The 17,139-nt window shown below is 33.2% G+C and overlaps 1 long non-coding RNA gene across 3 annotated transcripts in view; it reads right to left on the bottom strand.

The window, feature by feature from the left end:
* LOC141577558 (uncharacterized) overlaps positions 1–17,139 on the bottom strand; it is a 91,355-nt gene that overhangs the window by 31,729 nt on the left and 42,487 nt on the right. For 2 of the 3 annotated variants that reach the window (XR_012506811.1, XR_012506810.1), the window contains exon 3: positions 1,849–2,029. This is a non-coding gene — a long non-coding RNA (uncharacterized LOC141577558). Of the gene's footprint in view, positions 1–1,848; positions 2,030–7,699; positions 7,757–17,139 lie in introns of all 3 variants that reach the window. The other variant, XR_012506812.1, reaches the window with a different exon arrangement.

Below are 17,139 nucleotides of genomic sequence, written 5' to 3'. Positions count from 1 at the left end.
CTGTTACTAAAAGCCTGGGCCACTTTAAGTGTTGAGAGATTTATCTCAACAAGTGTGTAGTCCCCAATTTCTCAGTGCATTATTACGTAATCATAGAAAATTGGACAGGTCATAAATGGGGCACATAAGTCATAGTACAATAGTCAATGGGATATTATGCAGCTGTTATAAGAATAAACCTGAATTATACCTTTAAGTCATTCAGGGCAAGATATTCAACAGCAAATGAAGAGAGAATTAGTAAGGTGACAGGAGACACATGGGACACACTGTAAATCTGATCACTACAAATCAGCGCAAAAAGTTTCATAAATCTAAACCCTTTTTTGAAATGTGAAAAACACCAAAATATCAATAGAACCCAGAAGCTGGTATCTTTAAGTTGTCCCCTTTTAGACCACGATCTACAGCCTTAGGTGTATAAATTATCATAATAACTATTATTATTCTTACTTTCAATTCTTCCCTTTGCTGCCTTCTTGAAAGAAACTGGAATCACGTACACCACCATTTTGTTTTGCTTATCAAGTTTTAAAATGAATTTATGGAAAAATTAAAATCACTTCCAGAATCAGGGTTCTTGGGAGCACTCAGCTCAAGCCACAGTCCCAACTGTCCAGGGTAATTTCCCATGTGACCCCCTGAGCGTCCTTATCTAAGGACAACTGTGGCCAACCCAGCCCACTTGCTGTTTTATTGAAACTTATCTGTTGCAAAGCCACTTTTTTTTTTTCTGATGAACAAAGTCTATCTAATTCTGGTCCTTTTGATTCGGGCAACTTAAAAACTGAGTACGATGTGATATAGAGAAAAACACTGCTGTAAGAAGGAAGTTGAGGTCTATGACCAAAAACCATTAAATTAAAGCCCCCCCCCAGGCTCACTGAGGATAAAGGCTACTTGGATGAGGAACTTATATGGCTACAGAGTCACTTACAGCAAAATGACGCTACTGGTTTTTCTCAAGGGACTGAGCGAGGAAAGCGAACATCAATGTGCACACACATACAATTGTATTTCTTTTTTCCCTGGTAAACCATGAGTTATACCCTTCTTGGGGCTTTTCTCAAGGGTATGAGTGATAACTGCACAGAGAGAACTCTTCTCTGACAATAAATATTCAAGAAGTACCTATAGGAAGGGCGTTCTGGAAGTGGTACATGATTTCATTACTGTAAGAGACGTCTCCTCTCCTTTTGGGATATGGGCATCCACGGGGGATCAAGTGAAATATTTTTAAAAATGTTTTCTTTAACATTTATATCTGTCAAGATAGATTTTTAAAACATTGTTTAACGGTGACTTTCTTATAAAAAGAGAGTCAAGTAAATATTGCTGGAAACAGGAGGCCTTGAGCTAGATTACCTAAGGTCAAGCTTTTTGAATTTCTTAGTTTGACTGAAAGTCTAAATCAAAAGCATCAGTCTCTTGGTGTGCCTGTGTCACACAATCAGAAGTTACTCTTTTTACAAATGGACCTAAACGAACTGTGAGGCTGGTTATCACATGAGCTCTCTCATCCACACAGGCCTTCAGCAAATCTCAGCAGGTCCCACCGCTTTCTAGCTTGGGCCAGATGCCCTGCAGATTCGTTGGTAAACTACAAGAAATCTATCTTGCGTCCCCAGTAACACTGATAATGAATGAACTCTTTACCAAAATAGCTCCTTTCTTACTTCAGTTTCAGCAAAGGACATGCAGGGTATAGAGTGATAGTCAAAAGTAATATATCCACATATAGAAAATTCTTATGGATCATCTACTGAAGTAAGTTTTAGTTTAAGTGTAAAAAGTTCAAGAGCTGAATGCAAAAACAATCAAAACAATCGCACTTAAAATAATGCTTACCGTGAATTAAAATGTTACCATCAACAGGATGTCCTAGATGTGTGTACGCCTGCAGGCTGGTGTTGTCTTTCCTTAGAAGAGTTACACTCAGTCAAATTCCTCATTCTTTTGTTTTCTTTGCAATCTTCTGACACTAAAATTATCTCTTTTTGCAATTACATTTGCAAATCATCTTTAGTTCCTGGAAATGTAATAAAAATACATAGTAATTTTAGACCTAGAAATAATAAGAAGTAGTTCAGATTAAAGAACTCACAATCATATATTGCACTGTTTCTTGTTTCTCTCCATTCAGCTTATTCAAATGATCTGCAAACTGATTTCACAGTACCTCGATAAAATGTTACGGCTGTTAATAGAGAATTTAAGTACCTGCAAATTTATTCATTTTCATACAAGAGACTGATACGAGTGCATTTTTGCAAAATATATGATGAAAATTATCCCATCTTTAACTTGTTGTATTAATCATTAAATAGTGGAATATAGCTTTGTTTTAGGTTTTTATTATTGTGGATTTCACAAACAAAATTAAAAGGGCATATTCTTTTTTATTTACTTTTTTTTTTTAACATTTTTACTGAAGTATAGTCAGTTTACAATGTTGTGTTAATTCCTGGTATTCAGCATAGTGATTCAGGTATATATATATATATATGTATATATATATATATATATATATATATATATTCCACTTCAGATCCTTTTTCACTATAGGCTATTACAAGGTAATGAATCTAGTTCCCTGTGCTATACAGTAGGACCTTGATGTTAATCTATTTTCTGCATAGCAGTTAGTATCTGGAAAAAGACACATTCCTGAAGTAAGTAGTAAGTAGCTAGAGCTTTCTAAGCACTGATTTGTGTTAAATGGCCAATTTTAATATGAAGAATGTTTAGGACATAGTATTATTTCCTAAAAGTAAAATAAAACCTGGTAAGAATTCTCAATAAACAACATCAAAATTCAGTTATCATTACTCGAATGTTTTTCACTTGTTGTTCATTTGCGTGTTTTTGCACTTTTACCCCATATTGAATATTATAATAGTTATCTTTATTTTATCTACTGTAATATCATAATGCTGAAATGGTAAATTAGTAAGATTAGTATCTCAGTTAATCAAATGACTTTCCTAATTCACAGGTCATGATCTTAAATCCATCATTTCATAATTACAGTCCATTATTATTTGGCTTTTGTGTTTTTGTCTTCACTGTAACTAAAATCAATAAATTCTAGATGGATGAAAGAATAAACCTGTCTTTGATTTAAAAAATTAAAGAATCTGAGGATAAATAAAATCCATCTGTACTAGTAGTTTGAGACTATGCTCAAATGTATCATTTTGGATTGCTGAAGGACAGGCAAATTTCAATTTTCTTATTTTTATGTATACCACTTTAGGATTAAGTAATTTATCTTGGTTTCTAAAAAGCAAAGCTAATGAATAAAAATTGTCTTGATTGATTGATTGATAGTCTTTAAAGTATTTAAGATTTGGCAATGGTTTGATTGATTGATTGATAGTCTTTTAAGTATTTAAGATTTGGCAATGGTTTTGTCATCAAAAACTAGTACAACCAAACATGGTCTACTTAATCTACATAAGAGGAACTTGCTAAAAATGTTAACTTGGGTTCAGTTACATTAAATATCTTTCCGTTATGTCAATTACCATGAGAGCTTCCCTAATTGGGGTTATTATAAACTTGTGGAAGTATTAGATTGTAAATGCAAATAATACATACTGGAGTGAACTGTGTATGAGTTCTTGAAATGTCATAATGAGGTTAAGGATATAAATCCATCAAAAATAGATAATATACTATTTAAATAAACAGTGGTTCTGGCATTAATCTTAAACCTCTTCTCACAAGGAAGATTTCAAAAGTAATGACTAGGAGAAATATTTTTGCTCTGATGAAATTTTTTTCTTCATCTCATTTACCATCACCTGTTGGCATGAGTCTGACGCATCTGCTGGTCTGTCCTGATGTGATCACTTTATTGATATACTGGTTGCAACTCTATGAAAATTGGCCAAATCCCAAATGTCATGTTTTTTCTTTCTTTATCAACTTTACTTTTTGTCATTGTTGTTACTGTTCTTTTTTTTTCTATCAAAGTTCACCTAAGTACTGTAGCCTCAAACAGCAGTTTTTCACACACAATCAAGGAATTTATGTTCTTTTAAAACATTAAACATTGCATTTATTTTGATACTTCTGTAAGGAACTATCTTATAAAATTCCTATGCTTCATAGCATGATCTTTAGGTGATGTGCAGTTCAGAAAAATTGTCTTCCAGCCTCCATTTGAATATAAACTATGTGTAAGCAGCTGTATTTGTTAGCTTCTTTGGTTTTCTGGTGTACATAAGGACATCAAAGTGTGACGGGCATGTATGTAGTGGGCACAGAATAAATATTTTTGAATAAATGAATTTAGACTTTATTCTATGTCTGTAAACTGAGTTTTTCTGCCCCACTGCCTAATAATAATAATATAATAATATAATAATAATAATGTTTTGGCTTATTTACTCAACCATTTGGATGTTAAAGTCCACCATCCTCACAACGTCTGGGTTGCTCACGCTATATAATGTGGATGATCTCTTTCTCAGTCCTTCACACTTGCTGTCTGTTGTTTAAATCATCAAAACTGTATATAATTTTGTAAAGTATATATATATATATATATATATATATAAGTAGAGCTATCATCTCTAAATTGAGTTTTAACCCAATTGGTTAAGTAAAACTTCAAATGAAATAATTAAGATCGATGTTTTTGTGAATGAGATGCAGTAGTATTTGACTAAAGAGACAGACCAGTGGCGTGGTATGAATGCGAACATCTTCAGATGTGGAGGAGATGATGGAAAAGAATGATTACTGACAGGGTGGCTGCACACAGGGCCCCAGTAATGCCATCTATGACTTAGTCCTTACACATCTGGTCTCAAATATTAGTAATTGTATGTTCCTATTTGAAAAGATTTTAAACACCAATTATGAAATATATTCTAACTCCGTTCTCTAATCCATTCCTCAGTAATATGACAAATGTGAAAGAACATTTTAGCATGGTGATTTTATTAACACATCCCTTCAAAAAAGAGTGAGATGGATCCCCAGCTTAGTCTGATAAATTAACTTTTCCTTAGTGAATATTGTCATATTAAATGTAACATATTAGTCTACATTATGTATCATAGATGTGTTAAAAAAATGAAAACTGTATATTAATAAGAGTATTATGACAATCATTACTTAAGTAATGTATGTTTCACTATTTAAAAATGGCATATCTGACTTGGTCATAAGGATGGAGAAATTTCATTTATTTGTGGGGCAACAAAGAAGAAATGCAATAAAATGACAACCTAGACAGAACTGACCAGATGCTGAAAGCAGATGGAAAACTTAGAGTCAAGTATTAAAAGAGCAGGTTTATAATGCTGCAGCTGGGGATTCAAATATCTCAGTATCTAATCAGGCAACAACATCTGGCCTACTGCTATTCAGAGGTTTTCCAACAGTAGGAACCACAATACAATTTAATAATCAAAACTGAATTTATAAAGCTAGCCAGAATGAGCAGAAACTCAGAAGACCTTCCCACAGTATCTCTCAACTTTTCAAAACAAGGACAACAAAATGTTATAACTTGCCTTTTGATAATTAAACTCCACATACTGCAAAATGAAGTTGGATAAAAGTTTAATCAAACTCAGTGAGTGCCATTAAAAAGGCAATAAACAAATGATTGCATAAATAACAAAAATCTTCCACGTTCCCTTCAGTTGTTGAAGGACAAAATAAACAAAGTGGCACTTGAGTAACTGGCAAAATACACAGCAGTAAAAAAATTCATATTTAATTGTAAAATGTTATGGGGGCCTCAGTTTCTCCTAACTCCATTTTCATTTGTTATCTCTTTTTTTTTTTTATTAATTTGAGTAAGAAATACAAAGAAATAGGGAGTCAATGACTCAGTAATTTATAACATGAGAGAGATCAACATGCAAAAGCATTTTCATTCTGGATCAAAATTAATTATTTTATTTAGTAGTGTTTTATCCTTAATTAAGAGGGAATAATATCCTATAAATTATACTACGTCTCTCCATAAATCTTGCTATAGTCCTCAGTGGATTCAAAGCTTAAATGTAAGAATTAATCATTATGTCAAACCTCTTTCTCTGTCTGGTTCCAGCTTAATTTCTCTGTCTTAATCCAGCTTAATCTAAACTCATCAACCAACAGGTCCTCCCATGAATGGTAAATGTGGTGTGCATTAAATTAGTCATGATTGTACAAGAAAAACATCATCTTCCACTTCTTCATACTATTCATAATGCCTAAGCCTTGTGTTTGTGTGTATTTATATACACACACACAAAAGATACATTACTACATCTGAGATACCCATTATCCGATCACATAGAAAATTAACTTCTAAAAAAATAATACTAGTGAAAGTTTGCAGTCATCTTACTTTTCAAAATATCTTTCAAAATGTAACACTAAACGCTCAGTTTTTCAGAAAGGTTTTTTAGAAGGGTGGTGGGGCTGAATTTCTTGCATACAGTTGAATGAAATGTAGCCAAGAATATAGTAAATTGCTCAGTTTGAAAAAGTGATAATCATCACCTTTCCTCCATCAAAAACTCTCCTCTCTGATTTAGTGATTGACTCATTTGATAGTCAGCTCTCTATCCCTATCAGATGAAGAAAAAGAAACACATCACTGACTTCCAAACATGATACTGGGATAAAAGTTCTTGCAATGTCTCTGACACTAGCAGTGATTTTCAAGTTTGTTTTTTTGTTTTTTCCCACAAATATTTAGTCCCTAGGTCTACATTAATCTAAGTAATGTTGGAGTACTTCCAGAGTACTGCTAGAGAGTTGTCACTTTGTCACAATCCAAGTATGTGTTATTTGGACTTCTGTGTCTTAGAAAATAACAAAAGAAAAATAAGGTTTACAGGTACGGATGGTGGAAATTAAAAGTGACAATGACAAGTTGTAAGGTGTACATAGAAAAACTATAAATAAAAAACATCAGAAAGACTGTAATATTGATGGTAAACTTCTCTGAGTGTTGAAATGGTTTTGGTCCAAGAGACTTCAAACTGGAGTCCCTAAGACATTATTGTACTTCAGAGAGATGTCTACTTTATAAAAGCCATGCTTAATTTTGACCAAATGATACAAAATTGAATAATCAACACATGATCCATTAGATATCTTATTTTCCTGGAAAACTGGAAAAATTAAAATTTCACCATATACCAATGGGAATAATATTGCTGTATTCTTCCTAAATGACTACTGGTGTGACACTATTAAGATTTTAGGAGCAGCTAGAGGACTGTTTGAACAGCAACCTTTTTTCCTAATGGTGATCTCTCTACCTATCCACCCCTACTTCCCCAGACAGTGATGCCCAACAAGGTCTTCCCAGCTACAGTTAAAGAAGTTCAGTGTGGAAAAGTAAATCAGGAGGGGCCAAATGTGTCTCCACAGAATGCATCAAAACATTTCCTTATTACATATAACAGATATAGAGATAAATTACAGGGTTCTCTGTGGCCAAATTGTCCACAGTGAGAAGACAAATGGCCCCCAATGAGAGAGAATGAGAAGCAGAAATTGGAAAAAGCGGAGATAACTGTTCACAGCTGAAGGGTTCCTGATGTCCAGGAGAACGTATGTCCTGACCTGACACTGTGTTCAATTCCTTTTTGGATTTCACAAACCAATTCAATCTCCTCATAAGCTAAATGTGTTAGAGTGAAATTTCACAAGCAAGGTAATTGATTACTATTACTGATACCTGTTCTCTGCCAAGAAGGAGAAATAGAAAACAGATTCACTTTCCCATTTGGAATGCCTAGGAAAAGAAAAAAAAAGTATCAAATAAAAATGACAAGACATCGGATATCAGTTTGATCCCAAAGATACAGAGCAAAAATGAGCTTGTAACTATGAACTGTCTAGAGAGAGTTTCCAGGTCAACATAAAAGGAAAGGGAATCAAAGCGAAGCCATGCAGACCCGGTGAAGCGAAGACACAGATCAGAGGCTGAGAACCTCAGGCACTTAGAGTTTACAGGGCAGAATTCTGGAGAAAACTCTGGAAACCTAGAGAAGTTTCTCCTTGTTTATTCAGCTGAGTACTGACCGATACATGAATATTATAAGGAAGCCATAAGAGGCCTGGGAAATGACCCCTGAAAGGGATTAACAAAATCATCAGAGTTCACAGAGGAAAGAGGTTAGCGCTTGGTCCCACAATCCAGGAAGGAAAACCTCATCTGTAAGGGTAGTCAGCAGTGGGGAAAAATAACATCTAGTCTAAACACAATGATAATCCCACATAACAACAGTTTAAAAGTCAACACCCCAAAGAGCAAACTGTTTTCAAGTAACTTAACCTCATCACAGAATAAACCTCAAGCACATTAAACACAATATGGAAACATCCAGCACTTATTAAGGAAATTTTCAGAAAGGCCGGTATTTGAAACAAATAAAATATGACATAAATGGCAACTCAAAGAAGCACGCAAAGACAAATTAACTGAAAAGGATACAAAAGGGAAAAGAGAGAAGGCACAAATTACAAGTAACAAAAATTAAAGAGGAGCCATCACTCCTGATCCTGTGAACGCAGAAAGGATAATAAAGGAATATGATGAGCTCCGTGCCCACAGGTTTAATAGCACAGATGAAATGGACCAATTTCTTTAAAGACACAGCTACCAAAACTCACACAGGCAGAATAAACTGCAGAGGCTCATGCTGACTAAATAAGTGGAATTAATAATAAATATGCTTTTAAAATAGCAAAGTATCAGGCGCAGATGTGCTCACTGGTGAGCAAACATTTAAAGAAGAAATTGTTCTAATTCTGTACAATCTCTTCTAGAACACAGAGGCAGAGGGAATACTTCCTAACTCACTTCAGGAGCCAGTATTACCCTAATACCAAAACTGGACAGAGATATCACAAAAAAGGAAAAGTGCAGATGAGTATCATTCATCAAAATAGATGTAAAAATCCTTAACAAAGTAAGAGCAAATAGAATCCAATGATGTATAATCAGTATAAATAACAAGCAGGTGGGATTTATTCTAGGTGTGCAAGATTGGTCTAACATTCAGAAATTACTCTCTGTTATCCATCATCAACAGCCCAAAGAAGAAAAATCACATGACCATATCCATAAATGCAAAAAATAGCACTTGAGAAAGCCCAACACCAAACATAATAAAAACTCTTAGCAAATCGGGAATAGAGGAAAGTCCCTCAGCTTCAGAAAGGACAGCTATAAAACACATGACAGCTGGCAGTTGCATTTAATGTGAGAAACTAGATGGTTCCCCAATAAGATCAGGAAAAAGGCAAGGATACGTGCTTTCACACATAATGTTTGACATTGTTCTAAACGTTTTAGATAATGCATCAGACATTAAAATAAAATAACAGACAGACTAGGAAAGAAGAAATAAAATGGCCTTTGTTCACAGATGACACTACTGTCTATGTAGAAAATTCTAAAGAATCACCACCAACAAAAAACATTCCTGGCAACTAATAAGCAATTAGAGCAAGGTTGCAGGATATGAGTTTAATACACAAAAGTTAATTGCTTTTTTATATACCAGCAATAAAAAATCATCATTTAAAGTTAAAGGCAAAATATCATTTACATTATTACCAAAATATGAAATACTTTGGCATAAAACTAACAAAATATGTATGAGATCAATATGAGGAAAATCATAAAACTCTGATGTAAGAAATCAAAGAAGGTCTAAACGAAAGGAGAGATGCTCTAAGTTCTATGCACAGAAAGACACATTATTGCCAAGATTTCAGTTTTCCCCAACCTGATACATAGATGTAACACAAAGCAATCAAAACCCCAGGAAGTCACCTTGTGGATGTCAATAAACTGAATCTGAAGTTTATAAAATACAACGGATCCCACGCAGCCAACACTAGAGCGAAGGAGGAAAACAGTCAGAGGACTGACTCTGACTTTAAGACTTATGATAAAGCTGTAGGAATCAAGGCAGCTTGGTATTGGCGAGAAGGTAGATAATACAGATCAGTGGGACAGAACACAGAATACAGGAATGGATCCAGAGATGGGTATTTTCTGCTGATTAGCCACAAATGTGTAAAGGCAATTCAGGGGAGAAAGTAGAGAACGGCTTGTCGACAAATGGTTCTGGAAGAATTGGACATCTATGCAACCCCACAATATATGGGGGAAAAAACTAAAAATGACATTTAGCATTATAAGCTAAATGTAAAACTTAAATCATAAAGTTTCTATAAGAAAACATAGAATGAAATATTTACGATCTTGAATTAAGCAAATATTCCTTAGGTAAGGCACCAGAACAATATTAATGGTATTTAATTAATATTAAAAAAAAGTATATTGGACTTCTCAAAATTAGGAATCTGTGCTCATTGTAAAGACACTCAAAGAAAAGTAAAAAGACAAACCTCAGGGTGGCCGAATATTTGCAAATTATGTAACTGATAACACACTAGTATCCAGAATAAAAACTCTCAAAACTCAATTAAAAGAGAATATGAAAATGAATATATGTATGTACATGCAGGACTGGGACATTGCTGTACACATTTGACATATTATAACTGATGGTACTTCAATTAAAAAAAAAAACCCTCAATTAAAAGAAAGCCAACAGCTCAGTAGTAGTGGTCAAACTATCTAAACAGATACTGCACCAAAGAAGATATGCAAATGTTAAAGAAGCTCATAAAATTATGCCCAAAACAATTAGTCACAGAGAAATACAATGATTTCATTTATGCATTCATCAAATCCATGCAATGGCTCACCTATTATGCTCCAGGAATTACGTGACATACAGATGACCAGATGTGAGAGAGGTTAAGGTGATGCCCTCAGGTCTACAGTGCAGTGGGAGCACTGACGCAAATCCAGAGTGTGATGAGTGGTAGAAAAGCAATGTGCAAAAAGCTCATAGTGATGCACGTAGACAAATGAACCGATAAACAAAAAATATTCACGGAGGTCCTAATTTAATCTTGGAGGGTGGGGAAGACATGTCAAGGAAGTGTGTTCGTGCTAAGAACTGAAAGATAGTAAAGCAGGTGAGTCGTGTGATGTGGGATGGATGGGTCTAATATTACGGCAGTCACTTCTCAGAAGAAAGTGCAATATGTTCAAGTAGCCTACATTATTTTCTTTGTGTTTTCTCACTCTATTATTTTTAAAGGCTGTCTGTATAAAGGCTTTTTGATTTGGGAAGATCATAGCATGCAATATATTATTTTGAATAAGCTAACCAGAAAATCTTTGCTGGACTTTTAACAGTGAATTTTACTTTATTCAAATACTAAAAATAGCTAAAAAGTCTCGACATTTCTTGTTCCTTTGCTACCTGGAATTAATTATTGGTACTTAACCATCTAAACTTAATCTTAAAATCTATTCCCTCACATCTATCTGTTTATGTATCTATTCTTATTTTAAAAAATCCTAATTTCTTAATTGATTTAACTTTATATATCTTCTTTAGTCTTTTATAATATGATGTTTATGGTAATTTCCACAAATGACAATGCACTCAGTTTACAGCACATGCAGGTAATTCCAGGCCAGTCTGAGAATTATCTCAAAGATTATTCCTAGATCTTTCCTCCACACTTCCATTTCCTTTTGTTTCTCATTCATTTGCTAGGTTTTTCTTCAGATTATATTGTGTTTAAGTAAAATAAATACATTTCAACTTTAACAATGCCACGTTACTCGTTAGAGGAAGTTTGAACAATGTAGACAAGTTTGTAGAAAGTTAATCATATTTATCTACATTTAATGAAAAACGCTGTTGTATTTTAGTGTTTTCCATGCAATATTCAAATGTGAGTTGTATTAGTTTTGGAATTTACTCTGCCCTGTTTTAATCATTTTCTATTTTATGTTTTATCATTCATTTTTTTTAAAATTAAATTGAAATAATGTAATAGAGGAGACAAATCTGACTCTATGTTGGATCTGTTCCTTTAGTTTTAACCACTGCGCCCTGTTTTCTAGGCTTAGTCTTGCCAGCTCTGCACCTTTTGTAAAACAATGTCGCCTTGAGCCTGAAACATACAGGAGAGCCTGTCCTCGGGGCTCTGACCTTTAAGGATGCTAGCAATTCTGCACTTATGTAGAGATGGCTAGTTGCAAAATAGAGAACAACCTTTGTTTTGTTGGAAGCTTATAGGGACACCATGACCTGGCCCACCAGGAGGGCTGCAAGAACAAAGAATGCCTGCAGCAAGGAGTTTGCAAAAACCAACCAGACCCCCTCCCTTGTTTTCTGTATTCTGACTAGAGCAGGATGATTCTCTAAGACATTGGTCTACCATCCTCCTGGTCGGCGGCTTTCTGAATAAAGTCACTATTCCTTGTCCCAACACCTTGTCTCCCGGTTTACTGGCCTGTCGTGTGGCGAGCAGAACGAGTTTTGACTCGGAAACAGTAAAATCTAAAAGAACTAATATTTTTGATCACTTAATATGATCCTTATAAATAGCCAAAATTTATGTTTAATTTTTGAATAACTATGAAATAGGTATTATTGGCTTCATATTAGAAAAGATGAAACAGAACATAGTACCTTTTGTTGCAGTTTGGAAACCATGATTGTGATCCTAACAACTCTAAATTACAATTCTACATTCTACATTTTTTATATTATTTTATAATTTTAGTGTTTTAAAATTTTTTGAATGTGAATATTTAAAAACTGTAAATGTAAATAATATAAAAAATATAAATATATTTGAGGATAAAAATAGTAGTTCTGTCTAATGCAACGGAATCTGAGAATGAAAACTATAAACAAACTGGTAAAATCTCATCTATTCTTACACATTTTTTCATATATAGCAAGTCATAATTTATAAGTGTATATATACATATATATGTTGGCAGCCAAATAATACTTTGTAAATAAATATGCACTGAATAAAGTAAATAAAGTTCAAGTTTAAAACAAAATAGCACTACAAAATAGGCTTACACATACAAAATAAATATCCCTTTGACCAAAATTTTCCACATGTTTTTTTTGGTCATTATCTCATAAGCAAATCATGAGTTTGACAATTTTCATTATTTGAGTCTCCATATTGAATTGGTTAATTCTGCCAAGAATTGTTGCCATTTGTCATTCTTTAGTTTTTCAGTTAAATTTGGATAAATGATGGAGAGTATAAAAATAATTTAATAAAGAACACAACATGCACTCACATTTTGATATTATATTGAATTCTGCTATGGTATATGCTACTTTAAATATTGTATCACCATTTTAAATTTTTCATCAGTGATTTTTCACTTATTTTAATATTTTAAAAGGAGTGATTACAATTTTATATATTAGCATATAACAATATTTTATATATTCTGTGAAGTTTATATATTTTCATAAATTCTAAATAATTGAGTTAGACCTAAAAATGCAAATAATGTCAACAAAAATGGTTGGTCCTTCCAAACTTTTGTTTGTATTAAAATAGCTAGTAACTGATGGCAAATAATAAACTGTGATCTCATTGGTAGAAAATTTATTAAAGTTTTGAGAACAGTTATCTCTTAGCCATAAATAAGTCTAATTAGAGTATGTATATTTTAATTGAATCTTGATGAGATTTTAGACAAGGGTGTCTTGTTTTGCATTGTTCTCGGTGCTTGAAATATAATTTTCAATCAGTTTTAGCCTACCTTTAAAAATAATAGCATAGTCCTTATACTATATACTACAGTTTATATATGGATCTGTGTGTGTATATATGTGTACGTATATACATTTACACATATATTAAAGTTTTATTGTAGTTTAAAATTGCATATATAATTCTTGCAATGTTTACTCCATAATTTGGCTAAAATTTGCTTCTTAATGTTGTTGTGATAGAGTCATGCCTTAACTCTATCAATAAATTTTTTTTAAAATCAAAGTATAGTCAGTTTACAATGTTGTGTCAATTTCTGGTGTACAGCATAATAGTTCAGTCACACATATACATACACATATTTGTTTTCCTATTCTTTTTCATTATAGGTTACTACAAGATATTGAATACATTTCCCTGTGCTATATAGTATAAACTTGTTGTTTACCTATTTTATATATAGTAGTTAGTATCTGCAAATCTCATACTCCCAGTTTACCCCTTCCAAACTCCTTCCCCTCACCCCCCACCAGTAATTGTAAGTTTAGAAAAAAGCTCGATACGTTCATATCAGATGGACTCCAATACATTGTATAGGATTTACCAACTTAGTTCTGCAACAGAAAGAAAAATATATAAATAGTGGAAGGTAGGACAGGGAAATTCCTCTAATATGAATCTTAGAATAGTCACATATCAATGTTAACATAGTTCATAATTTTTAAATGATTCCTGTTCGAGGTCTTACATTTTAGAAACGTGATTTAACTGAAGAAAGACACCAGAGGAATTTTGTTTTACTACATACTTTGTTTGGAGCTAAGTGGCAATGGGTGAATGATGGTACATCTTCTAGCGTCATTTCAGTTTTGCTTATTGCATGCTATTTTCAAACGGTTCCCTAGTCAGGGAATACTTCTGGAGTCACTGCTTATTTGAGATCATTAGAAAAGATTTATTGATTTTCATTTCTACACCAACCATGTAGATGTAAGCTAGTCTGCATGTAAAATAATTCATCCCTGTTGAAGTTAAGCCCAGGAGGTGAATGTACTACAGTAGCTATAAAATACATCATTAGATCTTTCATTTATACTTGTATATAATTATGTCAAATGTCTTATTACTGGCTAATGGCTTTCTCTTTTCCCTAAAGTGGCTTATGTTATAGCTTTCATGAGAATGTGTATACCGTGTGTCATAAATTCTGATTTATAATAAAGTTCTAAATCTTTCTAATCAGAAATACATGGTAATAAATAAAAGGACATTCAAATGACTTCAACATTATTTCCTGTGTTTCTATTCTTCTAAATCTGTTGTTACTTCTCAACTCTCCTGGCTGGGTGTCTATTTCAAACTCTACCACATGGACATAGATGGACATCCCTTTCAAATTAAAGTTCTGGAACATCAAGTTGGGGGTATTTTGTAGGTACCATGGACAAAGCTGACCATTGTCGAATTTTCCATGATAGTTAATTCTAACAACTTTCACATACGGTGTGAAAATTAATGTTACAATTATTGCCTTCTTATGTAACTTTTAGAATAATATTTAATAATTTATAAAAATATTGTGGGTTTATGAATCCAATTTTGTCAAAATCTTTTCATGACTTCCAGGTAAATTGACATTTTTCCTATATTATGTCTTTAATACATGAATGTTATATCTCTCCTTTTGTTTCAATCTTCCTTGATTTCTTTTTTTATGATTTGACATCATAATATGCAATGTTTCAGGTAACAGTATTTATTACTACTGCTGTTAGGTAAGTAAGGGTCTTAGTGTGAACCGGATGCTTTAGGAGGGTTCTGTGGCTTTTGAAATGCTCATGTAACATAATGGAATGGGATTCAGAAGAAAATGCAAACACTATCTCGGTCTTTGTAACATTGAGAATGGACCCAGAGATGGCAATTCATTCAACTGGTCTCCAGATTTACTAAGATGAGTTCTAGAATCCCAACATCCTAACTCCCATGGGATTTTCTTCCTACTGGGTCACCAAAGGGACCAACCAAGCAGAGAGTTGCTCTGCCATCTCGTGGCTGTCAGTGCCTCCACTCTGCCTGTCAGGGTGCAGCGTGAAATATACTGATACACAGCAGCCCACTGCTACCCCCTGACAGTGTTGAGTAGTAGACTATAAAACTTAGTCAAAAATTCCATCTGGAGGAACATCTAAACTATTACATGTGCAAGTCTTCACTTTGTGATTTTATCTAACATATGCAGTGAGTTAAAAAAAATCAGATAGCAAATAAACTTCATCCCTTCATGTACATGTACATGTACTAGAGGTTATAGCAGTGATATTTTGGCTTTGGGCCACATGTTCATTCCTTGAATTCTTTGCTCTGTGTTTTGTAGTTTTCAGCATTCAAGATTTGCACATTCTTTGTTAGATTTATACCTAGTAATTTCATTTTTTGAGTGACTGTAAATGGTAATATATTTTAGAATTCAGTGTCCATGTGTCCCTCATTATTATATAAAAATAAAATGATTTTACATGTTAATCTTGTACCCTAAAAACTTTGTCAACTCATTATTTTTAAGAATATTTAAAAAATCTTTTGATTTCTTGAGATTTTGTATACACATAATTATATCATCTGCAAATAGTGACAATTTTATTATTTTAAATTTGTATGCCATTTATTTCCTTTTCTTGAGTTTTTGCACTGGCTAGAACTCCCAGCAGGTTGGTGAGTAAGAGAACAGTCATCCTTGGCCTGTTCCCAGTTACAGGAGGCAACATTCAGTCTTTCCCTGTTAAGTATAACACTAGCTGGAGGCCTTTTCTTTATTTTTCTTGGGAACTGCACTGACTAGAATTTCCAGTACAATGTTAAATAGAAAAGGTGAGAACTGACATTCTTGCCCTGTTCCTGATCTTAGGGGGAAAGTATCCAGTATTTTATCATCAAGTATAATGTTAGCTCTGGGTTATTCATAGGTTCTCTCTATTAAATTGAGGAATTTTCCATCTAGTTTTTGAAAGCTTTTATCATAAATGATTGCTGGATTTTGTCAAATGCTCTTTCTGCATCTACTGTACGATCATGTAATTTTTGTTTATTCTATTGACATGACACAGTACATTAATTGATTTCTGGATATTCAACCAACCTCACATCTTTGGAATAAATCTTACTTGTATCTAATTTTTTTAGCATGCTGCCAGATTTAGTTTTTAAATATTTTGTTGAGGATATTTGCACCATATTCATAAAATATATTTGTCTGTAGTTTTTTATTCCCCCTCTTGGGATGTCTTTAATAGCTTTGGTATCAGAGTAAAATTCACTTTATACAACAATTTGGAAAACATTCTCTCTTATGTTTTGAAAAAGTTTGTGAAATTGGAATTCATGTTTATTTATAAGTTTCATAGAATTTAGCAAGTCTGGGCCTAGGCTTTGCTTTGTGGGTAATATTTAAATTATTGTTTTACTATTACTAATAGTAAATAAATATATGAATAAATACAATTTTATTACTATTTTAATCTCTTCACATGTTACAGATCC

This window comes from Camelus bactrianus, chromosome 4 (assembly GCF_048773025.1).
Source record: "Camelus bactrianus isolate YW-2024 breed Bactrian camel chromosome 4, ASM4877302v1, whole genome shotgun sequence".
Taxonomy (NCBI): domain Eukaryota; kingdom Metazoa; phylum Chordata; class Mammalia; order Artiodactyla; family Camelidae; genus Camelus; species Camelus bactrianus.
Note: the sequence above shows the minus strand (reverse complement) of the source record. Positions and strands in the feature narration are given on the sequence as shown.